The 24,430-nt window shown below is 41.6% G+C and overlaps 1 protein-coding gene across 6 annotated transcripts in view; it reads right to left on the bottom strand.

Annotated features, from left to right (window-relative positions):
• The window catches only part of SYNJ1 (synaptojanin 1), a 180,846-nt gene extending 160,247 nt beyond the window's left edge, over positions 1-20,599 (bottom strand). For all 6 annotated transcript variants that reach the window (XM_089688925.1, XM_089688928.1, XM_089688929.1 and 3 more), the window contains exon 1: positions 20,498-20,599. The gene's annotated coding sequence lies outside the window, so the exon portion shown is untranslated. The remainder of the gene's footprint in view (positions 1-20,497) is intronic.
• Positions 20,600-24,430: the final 3,831 nt, after the last annotated feature.

Here is a 24,430-nt window from a genome sequence, read left to right as displayed (position 1 = left end):
ATACCTATAATAATAATAAGTGTCCTATTACAGATAGGCGGTGCACATGTCGGGGGCCAGTCCAGAGACTGTTAATCAAATGGCAGACAACAGTGTTGGTGCGTGCATGGAACAGCGTGTGGCGATGAAGTTTCTTGTGAACAAAGGCGCCAAACCCACAGATATCTACAGAAGACTTCAAGCACAGTGCAGGGATAAGACGCTCAGCCACAGTAAAACATTTGAACAGTGTAAAACGTTTCAAAGATGGCCGTACGTCTGTCAGTGATTTGAGCATTTTTGTGCTGAAAAGAATAATAAAATGAATAAATAAAATGTTGTATCACCTCGAGCTGGGGTATGTCCAGAGGCTCTGTTTTGTACTTAAACTTTTTTTATTATTTTCAGTAAAAAGTAAATATAAATACATGAATAAATACAAATCATAAATAATAACCCCTATTACATTAATAATATTATAATATATAATCCCTAACCTTAAATCTTGCTTTCAGCTCCAATACCACTTTAAAGTAGAAGGAAAGGCATTACAATCTCCACCTTTTAAACGTGGCCTCCCCGCTGTGCTTATATTTCCAGCATACGTTTTCAAATAAATCTCAATGCAAATACCTTTTGTCTTCTAACTTATTCCAAGCAGTCAAATGACCGCGAAGTTTCGGCAAGTGTGTGTCTCGTGGCCATGAATTCTGTCAGGGCCGACAAAGCCTTAGATCACTTGGTGTTCACATGACAACTTGAAAAACATTAACAAAAAGGCTTTAAACTAAGATTTATTAGAAACAGTATGTAAGAAAAAAGGAGCAGGCAGAGGCAACTTTTTAAAAGAAGAGTTATTCTATTGCTTGCCTTCTACTTTACATATTATTAGGTGGACCCAACATCATTTTTCTGCAAATATATGATAAATACCATAGTTGAGGACGGGTGCCCTGCAAGTCTCCACCATAGATTATAATATCACACTTTGGTTTACTGACCCAAGCAACAAGGGAACCAGCCAATAAACCCTTTCTGCCATCAATGAATGCTTCCACGTGCACTTTCCTTTTTGATTTCCTTGTACTGCAGTACAGACAAATTCCAGGAAGCTCCTCAGTACTCCTGGGTGGGTCTGTGACCTCCGTCTGCTCCTTGCCATTACTATCTATCCTTGCCATCATTATCCTGTGTTGTGCAATGTTCCTTCTCACACAGGATTGTCATTGCTACACAGGATTTATAAAGAGCCAACAGCTTGCACAGCGCTTTACAAAATAAAAGGAGACAGAATAGTTACTATGAAATTACAAGAGGAGGGTCATGCTCATGGGAGCTTACAATCTAAAAGAGAGGGAAAGTGGTACAAAAGAAACTGTGACGGATGAGCTGATGGAGAAAGTAAAAGTTCCGTTTTCAGAGATCGCCTAAAGGAGGACAGATTCAGGTAGGGAGTTCCAGAGGAAGGGAGGGATTCTGGGAGAGTTCCTGGAGGTGACAAGAAAATTAGAGAACCTGTTATGATAGGAGCAGAGCGGATGGTTTGGTTGGTATTTTTAGAGGTTAGTGATGTAGTTTGGGGCAGAGTTGTAGATGGCTTTGTATGTTGATATTGGTATTTAGCATTTTATATGCTGAGCCAGTGGAAAGCAGTGGAGGAATTGGCAGAGAAAGTGGTGCACACTGAGTGGTTGATTAGGTGGAGGAGACTGGCAAAAGCATTCATAATAGACTCAAGTGGGGTTTATCTGTGTAAAAGTAGGCCAACAAGAAAGTTGAATGGGCTAACCGGGTAGTGAATTAGTAGCTTTGTGGTGTTGTTAGTTGGGAAAGGACCAATTGGAAATGTTACAGAGGTGAAAGCATCAAGATATGGTCAGTGGTTGGAAGTGGGGCCTGAAGAAGAGGTCAGAGTCCAGGATTACATCTAGCACCCTAAAATGAGGGGAGGCACTGATGGTTCTGCTATTGATCTTGATGGTATAGTGAGGGAAGAGGAAATAGTGGGGGGGCAAAATTAGAAGCCGTTTCTGACAATTTGAGTTTGTAGGAGTTTGTGACGTCCATGCGGATATGTCAGTCAGTAAATTAGTGATCTGTGAAGAGCCTGAAGGGGCGAGCTAAGCCTCTCTCAACCAGGGTGCCTTGAGTTTTCTTCAAGGGTGCCTTGGCAAAATTTCTAAAAATTGCCCAAAACTTGTTGACAAGCCAGTTACACAAAGTCACAGGCTTTCATTGTGCACCATTACGACCTTCTAGCCGCCGGCATCCTGACAACCAATGACATCATCAGTTGATAAGGAGGATGTCAGCTGCCTGCACAGAATCCTAGTTTGACCCTCCCCTGCCCCTCTCCATCAGTGCTGGGTCACACTAGCTCATTGATGGAAAAAAACAGAGAGAACAGAAACCCTGGAATACTAGTCAGTACCAGTGTGCAAAAGTGTATTTGCTTTGGAAGAATAAATCACCTCTAATGTTGGGTGTCCTACATGTGTGGATGTTGCTGTGTTATATAAAACTATTAGAATAGGTTTTCATAATTTAGAATGGGGTGCCTCGGGACTGTCCATAATTTTAACCACTTGAGCTCCAGAGGATTTACCCCCCTTAATGACCAGGCCTCTTTTTGCTACTCGGCGCTGCACTAATTCAACTGATAATTGCGCGGTCATGCAATGCTGCACCCAAACGAAATTTATGTCCTTTTTTTCACACAAATAGAGCTTTCTTTCTGTGGTATTTGATCACCTGTGCGCTTTTTATTTTTCACACTATAAACAAAAAAAGGCCAAAAATTTGGAAGAAAAACGATATTTTTTACTTTCAGCTATAAAAAAATATATAGTAAACTCAAAGTTGGTTATACATTTAGGCCAAAATATATTCTGCTACATGTTTTTGGTAAACGAAATCCCAATAAGTGTATATTGATTGCTTTGTGTGACAGTTATAGCGTCTACAAACTATGGTATAAATACTGCAATTTACGCCATTTTTTTGCTATACAGCGCTGAGCTAGTTTAATGGACAATTGCGCGGTCATGCAATACGGTACATAAATGAAATTTACATCTTTTTTCCCACAAATTGAGCTTTCTTTCGGTGGTATTTGATCGCCTGTGCAGTTTTTATTTTTTGCGCTATAAAAAAAAAAAAAAAAGAAAAGAAAAAAAAAAGGCTGACAAGTTTGAGGACAAAAAACAATATTTTGGACTTTTTGCTTTAAAACATGCCCAGTAAAAAAAAATTTTAAAATCAAATTTAGTCATAAATCTCTGCCAAAATGCATTCTGCGACATGTCTTTGCTAAAAGAAAACCCAATATGTGTAAATGAATTGGTTTACGTGAAAGTTATAGCGTTTACAAAAGGCGGGAAAGATACTGGGATTTTTAGTTTTTTTTTATACTAATAATGGCGGCGATCAGCAACTTATGGCGGGACTGCGGCGGACATTCTGACATTGGGGGGTACAGACTTGGGGTCACTGACATCCCCAGTGACACCAATACAGTGATCAGTCCAAAAAAAACACTGACACTGTACTAATGGCACTGGGGAGGAAGGGGTTAAGTTTATTATTCAGGGAAAGGGTTAACTGTGTGAGGGGAGTGTTTTACTAGGGGTCGGGGGTGTGTACTGCAGGGAGCACCGCTGATTGGGACAGATAAACTCTTCTGTCCCGATCAGCGTGTCCTGGAGCTGTCAGGGAACTGACAGAAAGCACAGCTACTGCAGCTGTGCTCTCTGTCAGCGATTGCCGCCGATCGCCGGGACATAGCTGGTAACAACCGGCTGTGACCCGGCGACGGACATCCGCGGCCGTGATTGGCAGGACAGGTAGGGCGGCGGCGCGCCTCGCACGCGCCCCCTACCTGTTTTCAAAACACACGTTTTAAAACGTGCTTTTGCCCAGCCGTGCCGCCCTGCCGCCGTATTTCTACAGTGGCTGGGCGGCATGTGGTTAAAGGGTGCCTTGACTGAAAAAAGGTTGATAAACAGTGGTTTAAGTGATCAATTGGCCCAGGGAAAAGGTGTAGCGAGAGAATAGAAGGGACCCGAGGGCAGAAACTTAGGGGATCCCAAAGGAAAAAGGAAGAGGAGAGGAGGAGACAGGGCTGTAGACACTAAAGGAGTACTGAGATAGTTAGAACCAAGAAAGAGCACAGTGTTGGAGGCCAAGGGAGTGGAGTTTTTGAGGAGGACCGAGTGGGTAAACTTTATCCAAGGTTTAGGCCTCAAGTACACATGAGCTCCCCTAGATATTTTTCTCTCCTGGCAGCTGGAAACCGCTAAATGCGTCAAAAACACGTGTAAACGCGGTATAAAAATTCTAGTGACACTAAACTGGTTTTAAAAAAATTCTATTCAAGTATGTATTGTTTTTTCTTTTTAAACAGGATGTATTCTTAACTCAAAAATGTCCCTTCTATTTCTCTCAGCCTCCTCCAAAATCTCCAGATTCCTTTTTATATTTGTTTTGTGATCTGACTTCCTGTTAGAGGGTGGCTACATTCACTTTCCATGATCCCACTGTATGTAGGAAAGTAGCCACCCTCTCTTGCTCACTGCTGAGATGGCCTATAGACTATGGGCTCTGTAATGTGCAGAGCAATGTGCATGACCACAACTAAAGTCACTGCTTATTCCAAACAAATGGGGGTCAGGGGGGCAAAAGGAGAAGTTCAGGAGCTCACCGAGGACATTAAAAGGAAACAAAAAACACAATAAGAAACAATTCCATGAGAAATCAATTACAGGTTATTAAGTGGATGTGTATGGATTACTTTTGGAGAATATGGATATTGTTTAGGGTCACTTTAAACAAATACATTAAGGCCCCTTTCACACGAGTGGATCCGCCTGCTCAGTGGGGGATCTGTCAGCTCATCAGATGACAGGCTTGTGTCTGCTCCGCTTATGCAGAGCGGACACAGACTCAGTCCGCTTTCCTCTATGGGTGGTTGGATGTAAATGGAATATTGTACATTCACATCAGTCCCTAACCCTCAAGGGGTGTACAATCTAAGGTCCCTAACTCACATTCTTACATACACATACTAGGGCTAATTTACAGTCAGGTCCATAAATATTGGGACATTGACACAATTCTAACATTTTTGGCTCTATACACCACCACAATGGATTTGAAATGAAACGAACAAGATGTGCTTTAACTGCAGACTGTCATCTTTAATTTGAGGGTATTTACATCCAAACCAGGTGAACGGTGTAGGAATTACAACAGTTTGCATATGTGCCTCCCACTTGTTAAGGGACCAAAAGTAATGGGACAGAATAATAATCATAAATCAAACTTTCACTTTTTAATACTTGGTTGCAAATCCTTTGCAGTCAATTACAGCCTGAAGTCTGGAACGCATAGACATCACCAGACGCTGGGTTTCATCCCTGGTGATGCTCTGCCAGGCCACTACTGCAACTGTCTTCAGTTCCTGCTTGTTCTTGGGGCATTTTTCCTTCAGTTCTGTCTTCAGCAAGTGAAATGCATGCTCAATCGGATTCAGGTCAGGTGATTGACTTGGCCATTGCATGACATTCCACTTCTTTCCCTTAAAAAACTCTTTGGTTGCTTTTGCAGTCTGCTTTGGGTCATTGTCCATCTGCACTGTGAAGCGGCGTCCAATGAGTTCTGAAGCATTTGGCTGAATATGAGCAGATAATGTTGCCCGAAACACTTCAGAATTCATCCTGCTGCTTTTGTCAGCAGTCACATCATCAATAAATACAAGAGAACCAGTTCCATTGGCAGCCATACATGCCCACGCCATGACACTACCACCACCATGCTTCACTGATGAGGTGGTATGCTTAGGATCATGAGCAGTTCCTTTCCTTCTCCATACTCTTCTCTTCCCATCACTCTGGGAAGAGAAGTTGATCAAGTTGATCTTGGTCTCATCTGTCCATAGGATGTTGTTCCAGAACTGTGAAGGCTTTTTTACATGTCGTTTGGCAAACTCTAATCTGGCCTTCCTGTTTTTGAGGCTCACCAATGGTTTCCATCTTGTGGTGAACCCTCTGTATTCACTCTGGTGAAGTCTTCTCTTGATTGTTGACTTTGACACACATACACCTACCTCCTGGAGAGTGTTCTTGATCTGGCCAACTGTTGTGAAGGGTGTTTTCTTCACCTGGGAAATAATTCTTCGGTCATCCACCACAGTTGTTTTCCGTGGTCTTCCGGGTCTTTTGGTGTTGCTGAGCTCACCGGTGCGTTCCTTCTTTTTAAGAATGTTCCAAACAGTTGTTTTGGCCACGCTTAATGTTTTTGCTATCTCTCTGATGGGTTTGTTTTGTTTTTTCAGCCTAATGATGGCTTGCTTCATTGATAGTGACAGCTCTTTGGATCTCATCTTGAGAGTTGACAGCAACAGATTCCAAATGCAAATAGCACACTTGAAATGAACTCTGGACCTTTTATCTGCTCATTGTAATTGGGATAATGAGGGAATAACACACACCTGGCCATGGAACAGCTGAGAAGCCAATTGTCCCATTACTTTTGGTCCCTTAACAAGTGGGAGGCACATATGCAAACTGTTGTAAATCCTACACCGTTCACCTGATTTGGATGTAAATACCCTCAAATTAAAGCTGACAGTCTGCAGTTAAAGCACATCTTGTTAGTTTCATTTCAAATCCTTTGTGGTGGTGTATAGAGCCAAATATATTAGAATTGTGTCGATGTCCCAATATTTATGGACCTGACTGTAGACAGGATCCAATTAACCTACCAGCATGTCTTTGGAGGGTGGGAGGAAACCCACGCAGGCACAGGGAGAACATGCAAACTCCAGGCAGGTGGTGCCGTGGCTGAGATTTGAACCAATGACCCTAGTACTGCCAGGCGGAAGTGCTAACCATTCAGCCACTGTGCTGCCCATAGTAGTCTTTCCGCCTGCTGTACAGCAAAGCTCAGAGAAGAAGAGGGAGAAGCAGCACAAGAAGCTGATCAGCTGTGCTGCAGTGCGATAGGAGAAGAGAGCAGAGTGACAAACACGAGCACATCAGTGTGTTGCTTCTTCTTTGACTGTCCAGCCACACGATGGGGATTGGACCAGTAAGTGAAAGGACAACTGCAGCGTGGAAAGCTTAGGTCTGCTTTCCTGCTAGAAAGGGACTTGGCTGCTATGTGACATGGCTGTGCAAACTGTAGAACTTGATGGGCAGAATCAAAAATCCTTTGGTAGGTAAAACAGCTCCCTTAAATGTAATAAATCTGTGTGTTTAGTGGTTTGGCTTTATAGGTTTTCAATTACATATTTCAGATTTAACTCAAATCCAGCATTATTAGTGATTAGTGATGGAGTAGATGGAATCATACAGAGCACAAAGTCATCAATGTATTATCTGATAAGGGATCATTATCAGTAGCCAATACACCTGCCATTGTCACACTAATGCTGACAATGAGCGCACTGGCTGTCATTCAGTCCATCTCTGCCCGTCACTCCCAGCATTGGTTCCCCTCATTAAATGGTATTACGGGGAAAGAAGAAGAGAATGCAAATACACTAATTAGACTGATTCCAGAGAGCAGAACGTGACCTTTGTGCATAATCCTTGGAAGTACAATACACCACAGGAAACTGGAGCTCAGCAATATACGAAGAACCGAGGAACCCTACACAAATAATGCGTCAGTCTAGATTTACATTTACAAGCTTAAAGGACAAGTTCACCTTTTAGACAAAAATAATAAATGCATATTGTTTTTCAGGTAAAAAAAAAAATGTGCATTTGTTATCTTTGTCTACAGGAGCCTGGAAAGCATTGCACCGGTGATCAGTAGATGGCTGGTGCCATGCAGGTCTCCTGCAGACCTGTCAGACTATCTGCTTGCTGTATGGGATGTATGACCAAGCAGATATACTGACAAGAAGCTTCAGTGAACTACCACAGTGATCCACAGTGCTGTGGTAGTTCATTGAAAACTACCAGCCCACAGCTGCTAAGGATGCTGGCACTTGTAGTTCATTCATTCACAGAACTCTATGAATGATGCGGCCGTGTGGGCGAAGGTCTGCACGGCTGTGTGGTTTTCAAATTTTACAGAAAGAATATGGAGAAGTCTCCCCGTATTATCTGTCAGAGGAAGCGGCGGGCGGCAGCTGCGGCTATGGGAACATGTTACATGTTCCACCCTAAAAACAGGAGAATCATGTATCACGTTCCCAAAGGTGAACTTATCCTTTAATGGTTCCTGCCACAGATGTAAGATGCCTTTGTAGGTCTTCCACACTGGTTGTTTAGTCCCGGTGCAAGAGATTACAGTGTTCTGGAGCAGGCGAAAGTCACCAACACTGTCCAGCCCTGCTACTAGCAGCCAGTAAGGCTCCGTTCACACCAATGCGTTTTGTAGCGCTTTTTTGCAGAAACACACTACAGTCCATGTAACATGGTTCCCTATGGAACATGTTCACATCTCTGCTTTTTTGAGCTACTGCGTTTTTGGAAAGGGTCAGGATCTTTTTTAAAAGCAAAAAAGCAGCGTTTTTGCTACAACAGAGTTCAATGGAGAAGCTGCTGAAATGCATGGTTGTGCATTTTTGCAGCGTTTTGCAGTTTTATTCTGTCCAGCAACAGACAAATTCCACTTTACCCAAAAAAAAAAAAAAAACTGAACACAAAAAAACTCAAATGTGCCAAAAACGTGTAGAAAATTCATAACAAACTTCAAAAAGCACTGGAGAAAGCATCAAACGCAAAATGCATATATGTAAATGGAGCCTAACCCCAGGTTCACACCCAAGCATTTTAAGCAGCGTTTTGCAGAAATGCACTACAGTCCATTTAACATGGTTTCCTATGGCACATGTTCCCATCTATGCTTTTCTGAGCTGCTATCTTTTTGGAGTCAGGAACTTTTTTAAAAGCAAAAAAAAAAAAAAAAAAGAGCAGTGTTTTTGCTACAATAGAGTTCAATGGAGAAGCTGCTGAAACGCATGATTGTGCATTTTTGCAGCGTTTTGCAAGTTTATTCTGTCCAGCAACAACAGCAATAAAAAAAAAAAGGAACAGAAAACCGCAAAACACAGTAATAATGTGTCAAAAACACATCAAAAACATGTAGAGAATTACAAAACAAACAGCAAAAAGCACTGGAGAAAGCATCAAACGCAAAACGCATATATCTAAACGGAGTCTAACCATAGGATCACACCTAAGCATTTTCTGCTGCGTTTTGCAGAAACACAGTACAGTCCATTTACCATGATTTCCTATGGGACAGGTTCACATCTCTACATTTTCACCCAGTGAGTTTTTTGGAAAGGGTCAGGGACTTTTTTGAACACAAAAAGTTGCGTTTTTGGTTCTATAGATTTCAATGGAAACGTTGCAGAAAAGCATGGAGTGCAATGCATAAAAACCATCAAAAACAACGCAATGCAGAAACGGCTCAAACACAACCTGCATAGGCGTGAACCTAGCCTAGGGTGTACTACATCATACACCTGTGCAAGGATGATGCTAGCCCAAATGGGGATGCACAGGTGGTCCATGCAGCCACTGCATCACATATGCCATTAATGGGTGGGACTACCTGCATGGGGATTCATGAACACCTGTACACCGAACACCAAAGGGTCCTGGTACGGATTGGGGGGGGGACCCCCACACTGCATCTGAAAAAAATACCACATGTGATACCGCCAGCAAAACCTTGGTGATAAATATCTTTTTTTACTTTCTGTTCCATTTTTTAATTGGATTTAACAGCTTACTGTATGTTTTTTAGATATTTACCGGCATATTTTTCTTTCTGCGTTAGATACGGCATAATCATTTTTTTTGTGAATTGGACAGTTTTTTTTACCGCATGCGATAATTTATGCGAATGAGTCACATGACTGCTATCGCATGCCGTAATCTTTAGTGATCTGACCCCTAAGTCTAGGTTGACACTTTTGCGGATTTCAGTGCGTTTCCCGGTTTGCAGAGACACACAATAGTTCATTTAACACGATTGCCTATGGATCCAGTTCACATCTGTGCGTTTTGAGCCGGTGAGGATTTTTGAAAGGGCCAAGGACTTTTTCCCCCCACAGCAGATTGCATTTTTCATGCAATTTCAATAGAACCGCACCAAAAACGCAAGAATTGAGTTTTTGATGTGATTTTAGTGAATTTTGCGTGTTGTGTGACTTTGAGCTGGTTGGTAAGGAGTGGGCAGCCGCTGGCGTCCTTAAAAACCAGCAAACAACATGTATAGATGGGAACCTCGTCTTATGTGGAGTCTTGTTGGCAGCAGGATCCTGTGTAAACCGCTCTCCATACCCCACCTGTACTATGCAGACCTGCACACTCAGTATAGCTGTGGTGTACAGGCAGATTATACGGCCACTTCTCCCCTCCATGAACATTTCCATTCAGTCACTGACTAGAAAGCAGCTGCTTAGGGCTGACATGTAAACGATAAGGTGATAGAAGGTTCAAGAGGGCAGCAATAGCAATCAAAATCAAGAACACGGGGACACAATCTCAAACTAACTGGAGGAAAGTTCAAAAAATAATCTTAGAAAGTATTATTTTATCAAAAGGGTAGTTGATGCTAGGAATAGACTTCCAGCAGTGGTACTGTGGTAAGTGGTTTCAAAAATGCTTGGGACAAATACAGATCTAAACAAAAAAAAAAACACAAAAAAAAAACAACAAACCATAATATGTATTAAAAAACAAAAACACAAAAAAACTCCAATTAAAAAAGAAAGAAAAAACCCCCCCATAAAACGTATTAAAAAAACCCCAAAACAAAACAAAAAAAAAACCCCAATTTAAAAAAACCATAACATGCATTAAAAAAAATTACAAAACAGAAAAACCCCAATTAAAAAACCATAACGTATTAAAAAATAAAAAAAAACAACCCAATTACAAATACCATAACGTATTAAAAAACAAAACAAAAAAAACCCAATTTAAATAAACCATAACATGTATTAAAAAACATTACAAAACAAAAAAACCCCAATTCAAAAAACCATAACGTATTAAAAAGCAAAACAAAAAAACAGAAAAAAAAAAAAAAACCCAATTACAAATACCATAACGTATTAAAAAACAAAAACAAAAAAAACCCCAATTAAAAAAACATAACATGTATTAAAAAACATTACAAAACAAAAAAACCATAACATGTATTAAAAAAAACAATTAAAAAAAAACCATAACCATGTGGACAGCACAGTGGCTAAATGGTTAGCACTTCCGCCTGGCAGTACTAGGGTCGTTGGTTCGAATCCCAACTATGACATCACCTGCCTGGAGTTTACATGTTCTCCCTGTGCCTGCGTGGGTTTCTTCCGGGTACTCCAGATTCCTCCCACACTCCAAAGACATGGTGGTAGGTTACTGGTCTCCTGTCTAAATTGGCCCTAGTATGTGTATGTATGAATGTAAGTTAGGGACCTTAGATTGTACACCCCTTGAGGGTTAGGGACTGATGTGAATGTAATATATATGTAAAGCGCTGCGTAAATTGACAGCACTATATAAGTACCGGAAATAAATAAATAAAATGTATTAAAAAAAGCACTGACTCGATGGGCCAATTGGTCTTTTTTCTGCTGTCACTGTTCTGTGTTTTTTTTTTATCATCAGAAGTCACCGCTGCTGGTTACACACTGGGGGTGATTTACTAACACTGGAGAGCGCACAATCTGGTGCAGCTCTGCATAGAAACCAATCAGCTTCCAGGTTTTATTGATCAAGCTAAAGTTAGAATCTGATTGGCTCCCATGCACAGCTGCACCAAATTTTGCATTCTTTTTAGTAAATCAACCCCACTGTTTACAAGTAGTGGCAATGGCGTATGTGCAGAGGTTGCAAGGTTCACACCTATGTGTTTTGTAATTGATGCATTTTTCTGGTGCATTTTGAACACTTTATGCGTTTTGCACACTCTGGCACTCAATGTCACATCAAAGTAGTGCAGGAACCCTTTTTAAGTTGCATAGATTTGAAGAGGTTCCATTGCAATCAATAAGCTGTGACTTGTCATGTGTTTTTATGTGTCCAAAGTCGCATGTTAGGGTTAAGGGCTAGGGTTAAATGTCAGGGATAGAACACTAACCTAGATTGTAAGCTCCAAAGAGCAGGGCCCTCAATCCCCTCATGTTTTGCATTGTATTGGTTTTGTTCTGTCACATGTTCTGTCCCCCTTTGTAATGTACAGCGCTGAGCGAACTATTGGCGCTTTATAAATACTGTATAATAATAACCCTAACCATAATCCTAGCATTGAACCCTAACCCTAGCTCTCAACCCTAAATTCAACATGCGACTTTTGGACACAAAGTTGCACGGCAAGTCGCAGCCCATTGATGACAATGGAACCCATTCAAATCTATGCAACTTAAAGTTGAGCACTACTTTGAGACTTTGATGTGACTTGAGTGCCAGAGAGTGTAAAGTTGCACTCAATACTTTCCTATTGGGAGAAAAAATAAAAAAAATAAATAAATAAAAAAAAGGAAAAACGCATCACTTTCATTTTGATGTGGTTTCATTGAAGTCTATCTGCTGAGGGGAAAAAAAAAAAAGTCCCTGACCCTTTCCAAAAATGCATATATGTGAACGTGCCCCATAGGAGACCATGTTAAATGGATTGTAGTTCGTTTCAACAAAACACATAGGTGTGAATCAGGCCTTAAGATTGTAAGCTCCGAGGATCAGGCCCTCCTATCCCTCTTGTATTGAACTGTATTGTTGCTTTATTGTCTCCCTTTATATTGTAAAGTGCTGAGCAAACTGCTGGCGCTATATAAATCCTGTATAATAATAAGGTGAAGGTCATCCTGCAGGTACGCCTCAGCAACATGAATGACAGATTTAGGGCCGACAAGTAAACAGTAATGGCTCCTGCCGAAAACACGCTATTTAGATATCAGTCCTGAGCAGCAGCATCAGAATCCAATATGTAGCCATAAAAACATTAATACTAAAACACAAAGTAAAAATACAGCCAAACAAACTACACTTGATGCAGGTATCGGTTTAAAAAGCTGAACACTGTGGACCAATAAGGATCAGAATGCATGGGCAATATACAATGCTGCAGAACTACTAGATTGTAAGCTCCCAGGATCAGGCCCTCCTATCCCTCTTGTATTGAACTGTATTGTTGCTGTATTGTCTCCTGTTATATTGTAAAGTGCTGAGCAAACTGTTGGCGCTATATAAATCCTGTATAATAATAATAATTCAGATCCGTGTAAATTACCGATCCGATCATGTGCACAAGCTCTTCGACAACTTCATAACACCACTAAACCGTACATGGACTTGCCTGGACTTAGATATCTTACGGTAAGGAGCCTAGATGGCTATTAAGCATATGCCAAGGCAATATAATTCAACGAAAGTGGTTGGTAAAAAACCTGTGTGCAGCCGCTCCCCACAGTCCCCCAATATTTACCTGAGCCTCATCTCGATCCAGCAATGTGCATGAGAGCCTTGGCTGTCCCGGGTCTCTCCCTTCTCATTGGCTGAGACAGGAGCAGGAGCCATTGCTTTCCGTGGGGACACTTGACAGGAGGGAAAGGCCTAGAGCACTGCTGGAGGCCCCTAGAAGAGGGAGATCAGGGTTGCTCTGTGCAATGCCACTGCACAGAGCAGGTAAGCATGACACGTTTAATTGTAATGCAGATTTTTTATTTTTTTTAAACAATACTTTAAAAGGCTAAATTCACCTTTTGGGGCATGTTACATCCATATGTAGAGTGTGTAATATGCTCCAGCAGCCCCCCTACCCCGACCCTCCTCTTCCCATGACAGCGAGTGGGGGTTTCTCTTCCCACACCTGCTGTCACTTTTCAAAAACAGCGTGGATCCTCGCACAGCTGCATCATTCATTCAATGGAACCTGTGAATGAGAGAACTACAAGTCCCATCTGCCACCGCAGCAGGTGGCCTGTAGTTCCTAATAAATGCCAAAAAGCACTGATGAGAGTCTCTGTAGTCCATACACAAGCACTGCAGCTTTCACACTGACAGCCTGTTCAGAGGTAGGGGCTGAAAGCTGCAGGGCTTGCCTGTAGGAGCAGGACTTTGCACCTGTGATCCTCTGATACTTTACAGTGTAGGCTCATGCAGGAAAACTAATAAATGTTTTATTCCTTGTAAAGTCAGAAAAATACCTGTTGATCTACCAGAAATACACTCTGCTCTTAAAGCGGAGTTCCGGTTTTTGTGTTTATTAGAAGTCAACAGCTACAAAAACTGCACCTGCTGACTTCTAATAAACACACACTTACCTGTCCCAGAGTCCAGCGATGTACTCACCTGCACCGTCCCTTCTCTTCTCTCCACAGCACCGGCATCTTAACTGTGGGCAGCAGGCTGTGACAGCTTGCGGCTTCACAGCCGGGTGCAAAATGCGCATCCCGATTGGTCCGGCAGTCTTCTGGGACCTGTGAAAGTTCCCAGGAGACCGCGGGAGAAAGAAGCGGGCCGAACTTCCAGCTCACTTCACCGCAGCGAACTGACCCAGAAGTGGGAACAGGTACCTGTCAAAACCAAGTAGCCGCTCCCCCCCACCCAGATTTGGCAGGGGGGGGGGGTTTTGGGGGGGGAGTCAAACAAGCAGGGCTTCCACTTTTGGGTGAAACTCAGCTTTAAAGTGCCACTAAAGTCAGGACCCTGCATTCACTATATCCGGTCTCCCCCGGACCCTGCATTCACTATATCCGGTCTCCCCCGGACCCTGCATTCACTATATCCGGTCTCCCCCGGACCCTGCATTCACTATATCCGGTCTCCCCCGGACCCTGCATTCACTATATCCGGTCTCCCCAGGACCCTGCATTCACTATATCCGGTCTCCCCAGGACCCTGCATTCACTATATCCGGTCTCCCCGGACCCTGCATTCACTATATCTGGTCCCCCGCAGTACACAGGGCATGGAAGTGCAATTATTTTAGTAAATATAAACTGTGAAATACCTTTTCTCATCAGCAGTTAGAGCAGTCTTGTGACTTCTATCAGTGCCCAGCAGAGCACTGGTTAATATTGTCGGAGTTTTCATTCTCCTCTGTCTTATTGGGCTGCATGACCCCTGACCCTCTGTCCGGACAGTGCCGATTGGCCCTGGGCAGGTCAAATGCACCCGGAAAAGTAAAAAAAGAACAAAAAAAAACAAAACAAAAAAAAACAACTCTAGTAATACACACTAAACTGAGCATGTGCAGAGTGACTCCAAGAGCTCTGTACTATCAGCAGATGGATTGGGGACAGTAGAAGAAAGGAAGGATTGGAGAAGACAGGATAAAACAACCTTTTTATATAATGCAGAGGATTAACCCCTTAGGTTCCACAGTGAGTATAACAAGCATGCTTTACTGCATATACAGACTGATTTTACTGTTGTGGGGTTAGTAACACCTTAACATCCTACTGTGGGCTGACAAGGCAGCATTATTGTGGACTGAGCGGTGTCAGCCCTGCCCAGTTGTCTTTTCCTAAACTACTCAACCACTCCCACTGTCTTCTTCTCCACAACATAGGGACTAATTGACTTGCAGCCCAAGAAAACAAGGAAGGCTAAAAGGTCTTTTGAGATAACACAGGCAGAGAGCACATAACAGCTACGCACTTCTGACAAGTTCAACATTTTTTGCATTTATAGATCCTGCAATACAAGTCATGAAAAAAAAAAAAAAAAAAAAAAAAAATCACCTGCTCAAATGTGACAGATGAAGCTTGTTTCCTACTGGAATCTGTACAATTGTTTATGCCCCACAGTATACACCGTGACATTATTATTATTATTATACAGGATTTATATAGCGCCAATAGTTTGCTCAGCGCTTTACAATATAACGGGAGACAATACAGCAACAATACAAGAGGGATAGGAGGGCCTGATCCTGGGAGCTTACAATCTAGGAGATGAAATACTGCTACAGGGTGGCAGGGCTGTGCAAAATCATGTATGTATACACGTGATCTGCATTTCCGGGAAGGGGTGCACACGCGCCGCCCTTCCCCATGCCGCCATTGGTGGCTACAGATGTCAATCACTGGGCCTCGGCTGGAGATTCCCCGCTGGCACCCAGCGATCGGCAAGTAACACAGAGAGGAATGACCTGTGCGTAAACAACACAGGTCTTTCTCCTGTCAGCAAGAACATGCTGCTGTGTATTTCTCTAAACAGCAAAAAAATACAAAGCAGCATGTTCCCCTAGTAAAACACACACAGCACATTATGTAAAACACACACAGTTAACCCTTTGATCGACCCAGCTGTTAACCCCTTCCTGCCCAGTGTCATTAGTACAATGTCAGTCCTTTTTATTAGCACTGATCACTGTATTAGTGTCATTGGGGATGTCATTGGGGATGTCAGTTCCCACCCAGTGTCAGAATGTCCATCGCAGACCTGCTATAAGTCGCTGATCACCGCCATTACACGTATTAAAAAAATGTAAATTCCAGTATATAAATACCGCCATTTGTAGATGCTATAACTTTATATATCTTGGATCTGATCATGTAAACCAATTACTTTACACATATTGAGATTTTTTTTTTTGCAAAGTTGCAGAATACATTTTAGATTAAAATTTATGATGACATTTGATTTTTTTACTGGACATGTTTAATAGTAAAAAGTCAAAATACTGTTTTGTTTTTTTTTTTCCATACAAACATTGCCGGCTTTTGTTTTTTTTGTTTATAGCGCAAACAATAAAAACCACAGAAGTGATCAAATACCACCGAAAGAAAGCTTTATTTGTGGGAAAAAAAGGAGATAGTTAATTTATGTACAGCCAGGGGCGGACTGACCATTCGAGCACTCAGGCACTGCCCGAGGGCCTGGGGTCAGTAGGGGGCCCCATGAGATGCCCCTGGTACCTTTCATTGGCTTTTTCATAGGCTTTTTTGGTTGTGGGTGAGGACACAGGGGCCCCATGATCCCCTATTGCCCATGAGTTATCAGTCCACCCGTGTACAGCGTTGCATGACCACGCAATTGTCAGTTACATTAACGCAGCACTGTATCGCAAAAAATGGTCAGGAAGGGGGGGGGGGGTAAATCCTCTGGATGGCAAGTGGTTAAAGCAAAATTAAACCCTAAAGCAAACATTTACTATATTGCCGTTCACCGATTCTTAGATGTGATTCTTAGTTTTTTTAGCATCTCTCTTTTATTTCACCTGGTGATCTGGCCGGTAAGGCTGTTTTTTCCACATGTATTGAAGGCATAGTTCACCTTTTTAGACAAGTTTCATGTTGTGTAAGTTGATACATGGTTGTATTCGCGAACCCTCCTAGTTACCTGAATCAAGTGCTTCTCCCTGCTGTGTCCTGTTTTTTTTTTTTTTTTATTGAACGTAGCTGTGCTGGCAGGGTGGGAAGGATCTATGAATGGGGAGACTACAATTCCCATCTGAGACCTCGACAGAGAAATTCACAGATCACACCGACACAAATGCAGGGACCTCTCCACATTTGTAGTCCATTGTTTACTTCCTGCCCAGCCCCACACTGATAGGTCCATACCTCTGTACAGGCCTGGGGCTTGGGCTGGGCAATATAGGATCCTGCGCACTGCACCTGCAAATGCACTGATCACCACTACCATGTTCTGCAGGATTGAATGCAAAAATTGAATAAATGCACCTTTTTATGAGTATGGACACATTTATTATATTTTTACAAAAAGCGGACTATGCCATTAAGTTGTTCTGAATATTATTTCATAGCTGGGCACTGATCACACATGATTATTATTATATAGCCAGGCTCTGGTCACATATATGATGATTATTATTTAGCCAGGCTCTGATTGCTATTATGTAGCTGATCTCTGATCAAACAGTATAGGATTATTATGATTATACAATAATCAGAGCCTGGCTAAATAATAATATAGAACACATTTTAGAGCAAAATGCATCCTAAATACAGCACTATTACCATAAAGAGTGCACCAATATATCTCTTCATAGCATGATTACATCAAAGACAATGTGTACAAACATCATATCAAACTTACAAAACAGTGCAACATTGTAACCCTCACCTCCCTCTATTCTAAAGAAAGAGAAAACACAACAACACAGTGGTACAAAGTAGAACATTATATGAATGAAACAGAGCGACCCAAAACATAAAACCTGCAGCTCTTCAAAGAAGAAATTCAAAACGCCAAAATATCAGAGTATCCACAAGCAGAAAGTCCCTGATGTTTCTTCAAACCAGGAGGCAACTTTATACCTCCTGGTATTATTATGTATCTAGACTCTGATCACTTATATGATTATTTATACAAGTCTGAACTCTGATCACTTATATGAATAGTATATGTCTGGGATCTGATCATAATATATTAGTATTATATAGCTGATCACATATATTTTTTATTATATATCCAGACTCAGATCACGTATAAGTATTATATATCTTGGATCTGATCAATTATGATTATTACTGGTATACATCTTGGATTTATTCATATATTGTATATGATTATTATTATATATCCGGGATCTGATCACATGTGATTGTTATATGTCTGGATTATGATCACATATATATTATGTTATTAATATTATATATCTTGGATTTGATTACATATTATATTATTATACAGTATTTATATAGCTCCAGTAGTTAATATTTTAAATTGTTGCATAAACAGAGACAGTACAATTACAATATAGTTCGATACACAAGGAACAGGAGGGCCTTGCTCATGGAGCTTACAATCTATTACACATCTGGGATATGATCACTTGTATTATATTTATTATCATATACCTGGGATCTGATCTAATATATATTATATACCAGGGATCTGATCACATATATGATTATAATTCTGGGATCTGATCACATATATGATTATAATTCTGGGATCTGATCACATATATGATTATAATTCTGGGATCTGATCACATATGATTATAATTCTGGGATCTGATCACATATCTAGAAGGTATCTTTATATATTCTGGTATTTATATATACATAATTGTTATATGTCTGGGATCTGATCACACATATGCCTATTATTATATCATACAATTATTGTTAATATTATATATCTGGGATGTGAGGACATCTATGGTACTATATATGATATTATGGGTGTGATTCTATGGATGGGATGACATATATGGAACTATATATGATATTGCAAATGTTATTATATGGATGGGATGAGATATATGGTACCACATATGATATTGTGATTATATGGATGGGATGAGATATATGGTACCACATATGATATTGTGATTATATGGATGGGATGAGATATATGGTACCACATATGATATTGTGATTATATGGATGGGATGAGATATATGGTACTACATATGATATTGTGATTCTATGGATGGGTGTGATGACAAAAATGGTAATAAATATATTATGTGTGGGATGTGATGATATATATATATATATATATTATATTATATTACGAGTGTTATTCTATGGATGGGACCTGATGGCATCTATGGTACTATATATGATATTATAAATGTTATCCTACGGATGGGATGTGAGGACATCTATGGTACTATATATAATATTACGAGTGTTATGGATGGGATGTGAGGACATCTATGGTACTATATATAATATTACGAGTGTTATGGATGGGATGGGATGACATCTATGGTACTATATATGATATTATAAATGTTATTCTATGGATGGGATGTGATGACATCTATGGTACTATATATGATATTACGAGTGTTATTATATGGATTGGATCACATATATGGTACTATCTTTTATATTGTGAGTGTTATTATATGGATGGGATGTGATGACATATATAGATATATAAATTATATTGTGAGTGCGATTCTATGGATGGGGTGTGATGATATCTATGCACCGATATATAATATTGTGAATGTGATTCTATGGATGGGGTGTGATGACATATATAGATATATATATAATATTGTGAATGTTATTGTATGGATGGGGTGTGATGACATATATAGATATATAAATTATATTGTGAGTGCGATTCTATGGATGGGGTGTGATGATATCTATGCACCGATATATAATATTGTGAATGTGATTCTATGGATGGGATGTGATGACATATATAGATATATATATAATATTGTGAATGTGATTCTATGGATGGGGTGTGATGACATATATAGATATATATATAATATTGTGAATGTGATTCTATGGATGGGATGACATATATAGATATATAAATGATATTGGGAGTGTGATTCTATGGATGGGAGCTGATGACAGACATATTAGAAATGACAGGTGATGACCTGCTTGGACTGATCCTGGGGGTGGGTCACACATGTCCTCCCCAGCCCGGTGCTATCAGAGAGAGCCCAGCCCTGTGCCCAGGCTGAGTGCAGGGGAAGGTGAAGGGCCTGCTAATACCCCCGCCTATCCCCGGCAGTGCAGTGACACCGGCAGGGAAGGGATGGGGAGCGATGACCTGCACCGTGTGGGGTGACAGGCGATGGGGGGCGGGGATCAGGTACATACCGGTGCTCAGAGGTGACCACAGCTGCTCCTAGCCGATCCCCGGCGATCACTGAAGCCTCCTGTCCCCGGGAGCGCGCTCACAAGCTATCAGAGGCTAGCTCCCGAGCAGACACCGCCCACATGGCGGCCTACCACGCCCCCCTCATACCCGCTTCTCCCAATCATAGGAGCTTGGTGTGCTGTACGTGTGACGTACAGTGATGCTGAAGGCTGGGTGGCCATTTTTGGTGCTGGCTGGTTCGACTGTTGGGGAATCTGTCATGAGAGAAACATGGAGAACGCCATGGGTGACCTCCGCTTTCTGATAATGCTGGATGCTTAGGTTTGCCCAGTTTGTAGCCCCACTGCTGTGTATGGCAGCAAGAGGCAGCCAAGCAACTAACATTGTGTCAGGAAAAGAGGAGAGAAGATGACGGGCAGAGGATAGGAGTGTGGAGGAGATACAGTAATGGCTCGGAGTCCTTTTTTTTCTTTTCAATTTGAGGCGTCATATGCACACATATAAATATATATATTCCACACTTCCAGGTGTAATACCCCCCCCCCCCAATTATGTATTCTCCTACCTGCTCATACCTGATTACAGGCGGGAGGAACCACTGCAAGATGGAATGGGGGAGCAGTATTGAATCCACCCTTGCAGGGGCCAGAAGCAGCAGAATTGCAAGCCATTGGAAAGGTATCTATGTTTCCTCTTGTTTCAGCTGGAATGATTTTTGATACTAGGATTCCTGTGCTGACAGGGTCACTTTAATTCATGACAAAGGATTCACAAAGCACTACGGAGGACATTTATATCTGTTATCACACAGCAAGGCAATGCTAAAGAGGAGCAGCGAGGCCTCACAGATCTACTACAAGGTTGCAGCTTAATTCCTCCCCAGCAGCAGACAGCACTGAGACAGAACAAAGTCTGATCCTGGCCACTTACATGTACCTCTGTGTTTACATCAGTGACCTCCAAACTGTGTCCCTTTGCTTGCTTTTATACCTTGTGGTGTTTATCATCCCACTGTCACCAAGGATGAGGCATCGTTCCTTCTCTGGACACCAAGTATGGGTCATCCCTCTGACAACAAGGATGGAGCAATATTCCTCCTATTGACACCAGCAATGGGGCACTATTCCTGCCACTGACACCAACGGTGGGGCACTAGTCCTTTTTCTGACACCAATGACGGGGCACAATTCCTCCAACCGACTCAAATAACGGGGCACAATTCCTCCCACTGACACCAATGATGGGGCACAATTCCTCCCACTGACACCAATGATGGGGCACTATTCCTCCCACTGACACCAATGACGGGGCACAATTCCTCCCACTGACACCAATGATGGGGCACAATTCCTCCCACTGACACCAATGAAGGGGCACTATTCCTCCCACTGACACAATGAGGGGCACAATTCCTCCAGCCGACTCAAATAACGGGGCACTATTCCTCCCACTGACACCAATGATAGGACACTATTCCTTCCTCTGACACCAACAATGGGGGACTATTCCTGCCACTGACACCAACAGTGGGGCACTAGTCCTCCCTCTGACACCAGCAATGGGGCACAATTCCTCCCACTGACACCAATGATGGGACACTATTCCTGCCACTGACACCAGCAATGTGGCACTATTGGTGGAGAAGGATCTGGGAGATCTGGTAGATCACAAGCTTAATAATGGCATTCAATGCCAAGCTGCGGTTTCTAAAGCGAGCAAAATCCTCTCTTGTATTAAAAGAGGTATAGACTCCAGAGAGAGAGAGATATCATATTACCCCGGTACAAATCATTAGTAGGACCTCATCTGGAATATGCAGTTCAGTTTTGGGCACCAATTCACAGAAAGAACATTGGGGAACTGGAGAAAGTACAGAGAAGGGCAACCAAACTGATAAGAGGCATGGAGGAGCTCAGCTATGAGGAAAGATTAGAGGAACTGAATTTATTCTCTCTTGAGAAGAGGAGATTAAGGGGGGATATGATGACCATGTATAATACATAAGGGGGGGATATGATCTCCATGTATAATACATAAGGGGGATATGATCTCCATGTATAATACATAAGGGGGGATATGATCTCCATGTATAATACATAAGGGGGGGATATGATCTCCATGTATAATACATAAGGGGTGATATGATCAACATGTATAATACATAAGGGGGGATATGATCACCATGTATAATACATAAGGGGGGATATGATCAACATGTATAATACATAAGGGAGGGATATGATCTCCATGTATAATACATAAGGGGGGGTATGATCTCCATGTATAATACATATGGGGGGATATGATCTCCATGTATAATACATAAGGGGGGGTATGATCAACATGTATAATACATAAGGGGGGATATGATCACCATGTATAATACATATGGGGGGATATGATCTCCATGTATAATACATAAGGGGGGATATGATCTCCATGTATAATACATAAGGGGGGATATGATCTCCATGTATAATACATAAGAGGGGATATGATCTCCATGTATAAATACATCAGTGGTTCATATAGTGAACTTGGTGTAGAGTTATTCACCCTGAGGTCATCACAGAGGACAAGGGGGCACTCTTTACGTCTGGAGGAAAAGAAATGTAATCTCCAAACACGGAAAGGTTTCTTCACAGTGAGAGCTGTGAAAATGTGGAATAGACTCCCTCAAGAGTTGGTTCTGGCCAGCTCAGTGGATTGCTTTACAAAAGTCCTGGATTCTTTCCTAGATACACAGAATATAACTGGATACAAACATTTATAAGTTGATCCAGGGAATATCCAATTGCCTCTTGGGGGATCAGGAAGGCTGTATTTTGTGTTAGGGTGGGCAGTCAGGCACCCCTTCGGGCACCCAATAGCCAAACAGAGGGCTAAAGAAAGTAATTATAAGCAATATTTTATATTTAATTGACAAATATTTTTTTCATTTTGATTTATTTCCGACTTATTAAAGAACATATATACAAAACCACAACATAAGCCCAACGCCATACAAAATGTTTATTCTGTTTAGTAGCAGAGAAGGGTTGTAGCCCTGGCAATGGGAAAATTTCACAGTCTCCTTGTTCCAACAAGGCTGATATCTATATATAGTAAAGAGAGGGGGAAGAAAAAATCCCTACAAAAAAGACAGAATGGACTGTCTCGGTACCTATAAACAGCACAGTAAATCTTAAAAAAAATTGTATTATTATAGTTACAAAAAAAATACCCACACAGGGGTCTCAGGAATCCATCACAGAACTTTTCACACTGTTCCTGCTTTCTGGATTTTTGGTGCAGGTTTGGTGTGTTGAAAACAAAAATCACCAAAAACTCACCTCCCTGTCGAAATGAGTGGAAAATGTGGCAAAAAACACAGTTTTTGGTGAGTCAGGTCCTGTAAAAAAAAAAAAAACCCCACCACAAACACGATAAAAACGTATATGCATTATTGCTAGGGATCAGTATGAAAGTAGCCGTAGGGCTTGTTCACACTTGACTACATTTCTAACTCTTCAAAATTGCCCCTATAGAGTTAGACAGGTGTTAATGAGCTTTAGTATGGGCATTCTACAAGCGTTAAAAACGCTCCCCAAACACCCTATGCATGGTTTTGAGGCATTTTATAGGCGTTTTACAAGCGTTAAAACCGCACTACAAATGCCTATAATAAACTCTAATGGTATTAATGCCCCGCAAACACCTGCCAGGCATTTGAGGATCTTCACCACAGACTTGAATGGGAGGCGTTGAAAGGCTTCAACTCCCCCTGACTCGACATGAGGCTTCAATTTTGAAGCGACACAACGATAACGCTTCATGTTTTGCTAATGTGGACAGCACTGTGTACTGCCCATAGTATCATTTCCATAAGCGTTTGAGGAGTGTTAAAAATGCCCCTCTAGCACTGGCTTTCAAAGCCAGTGTGAACTAAGCCT

This window comes from Staurois parvus, unplaced genomic scaffold, assembly GCF_062004578.1.
Source record: "Staurois parvus isolate SC_StPar_1 unplaced genomic scaffold, SC_StPar_1.0 ptg000461l, whole genome shotgun sequence".
Lineage (NCBI taxonomy): Eukaryota > Metazoa > Chordata > Amphibia > Anura > Ranidae > Staurois > Staurois parvus.
Note: the sequence above shows the minus strand (reverse complement) of the source record. Positions and strands in the feature narration are given on the sequence as shown.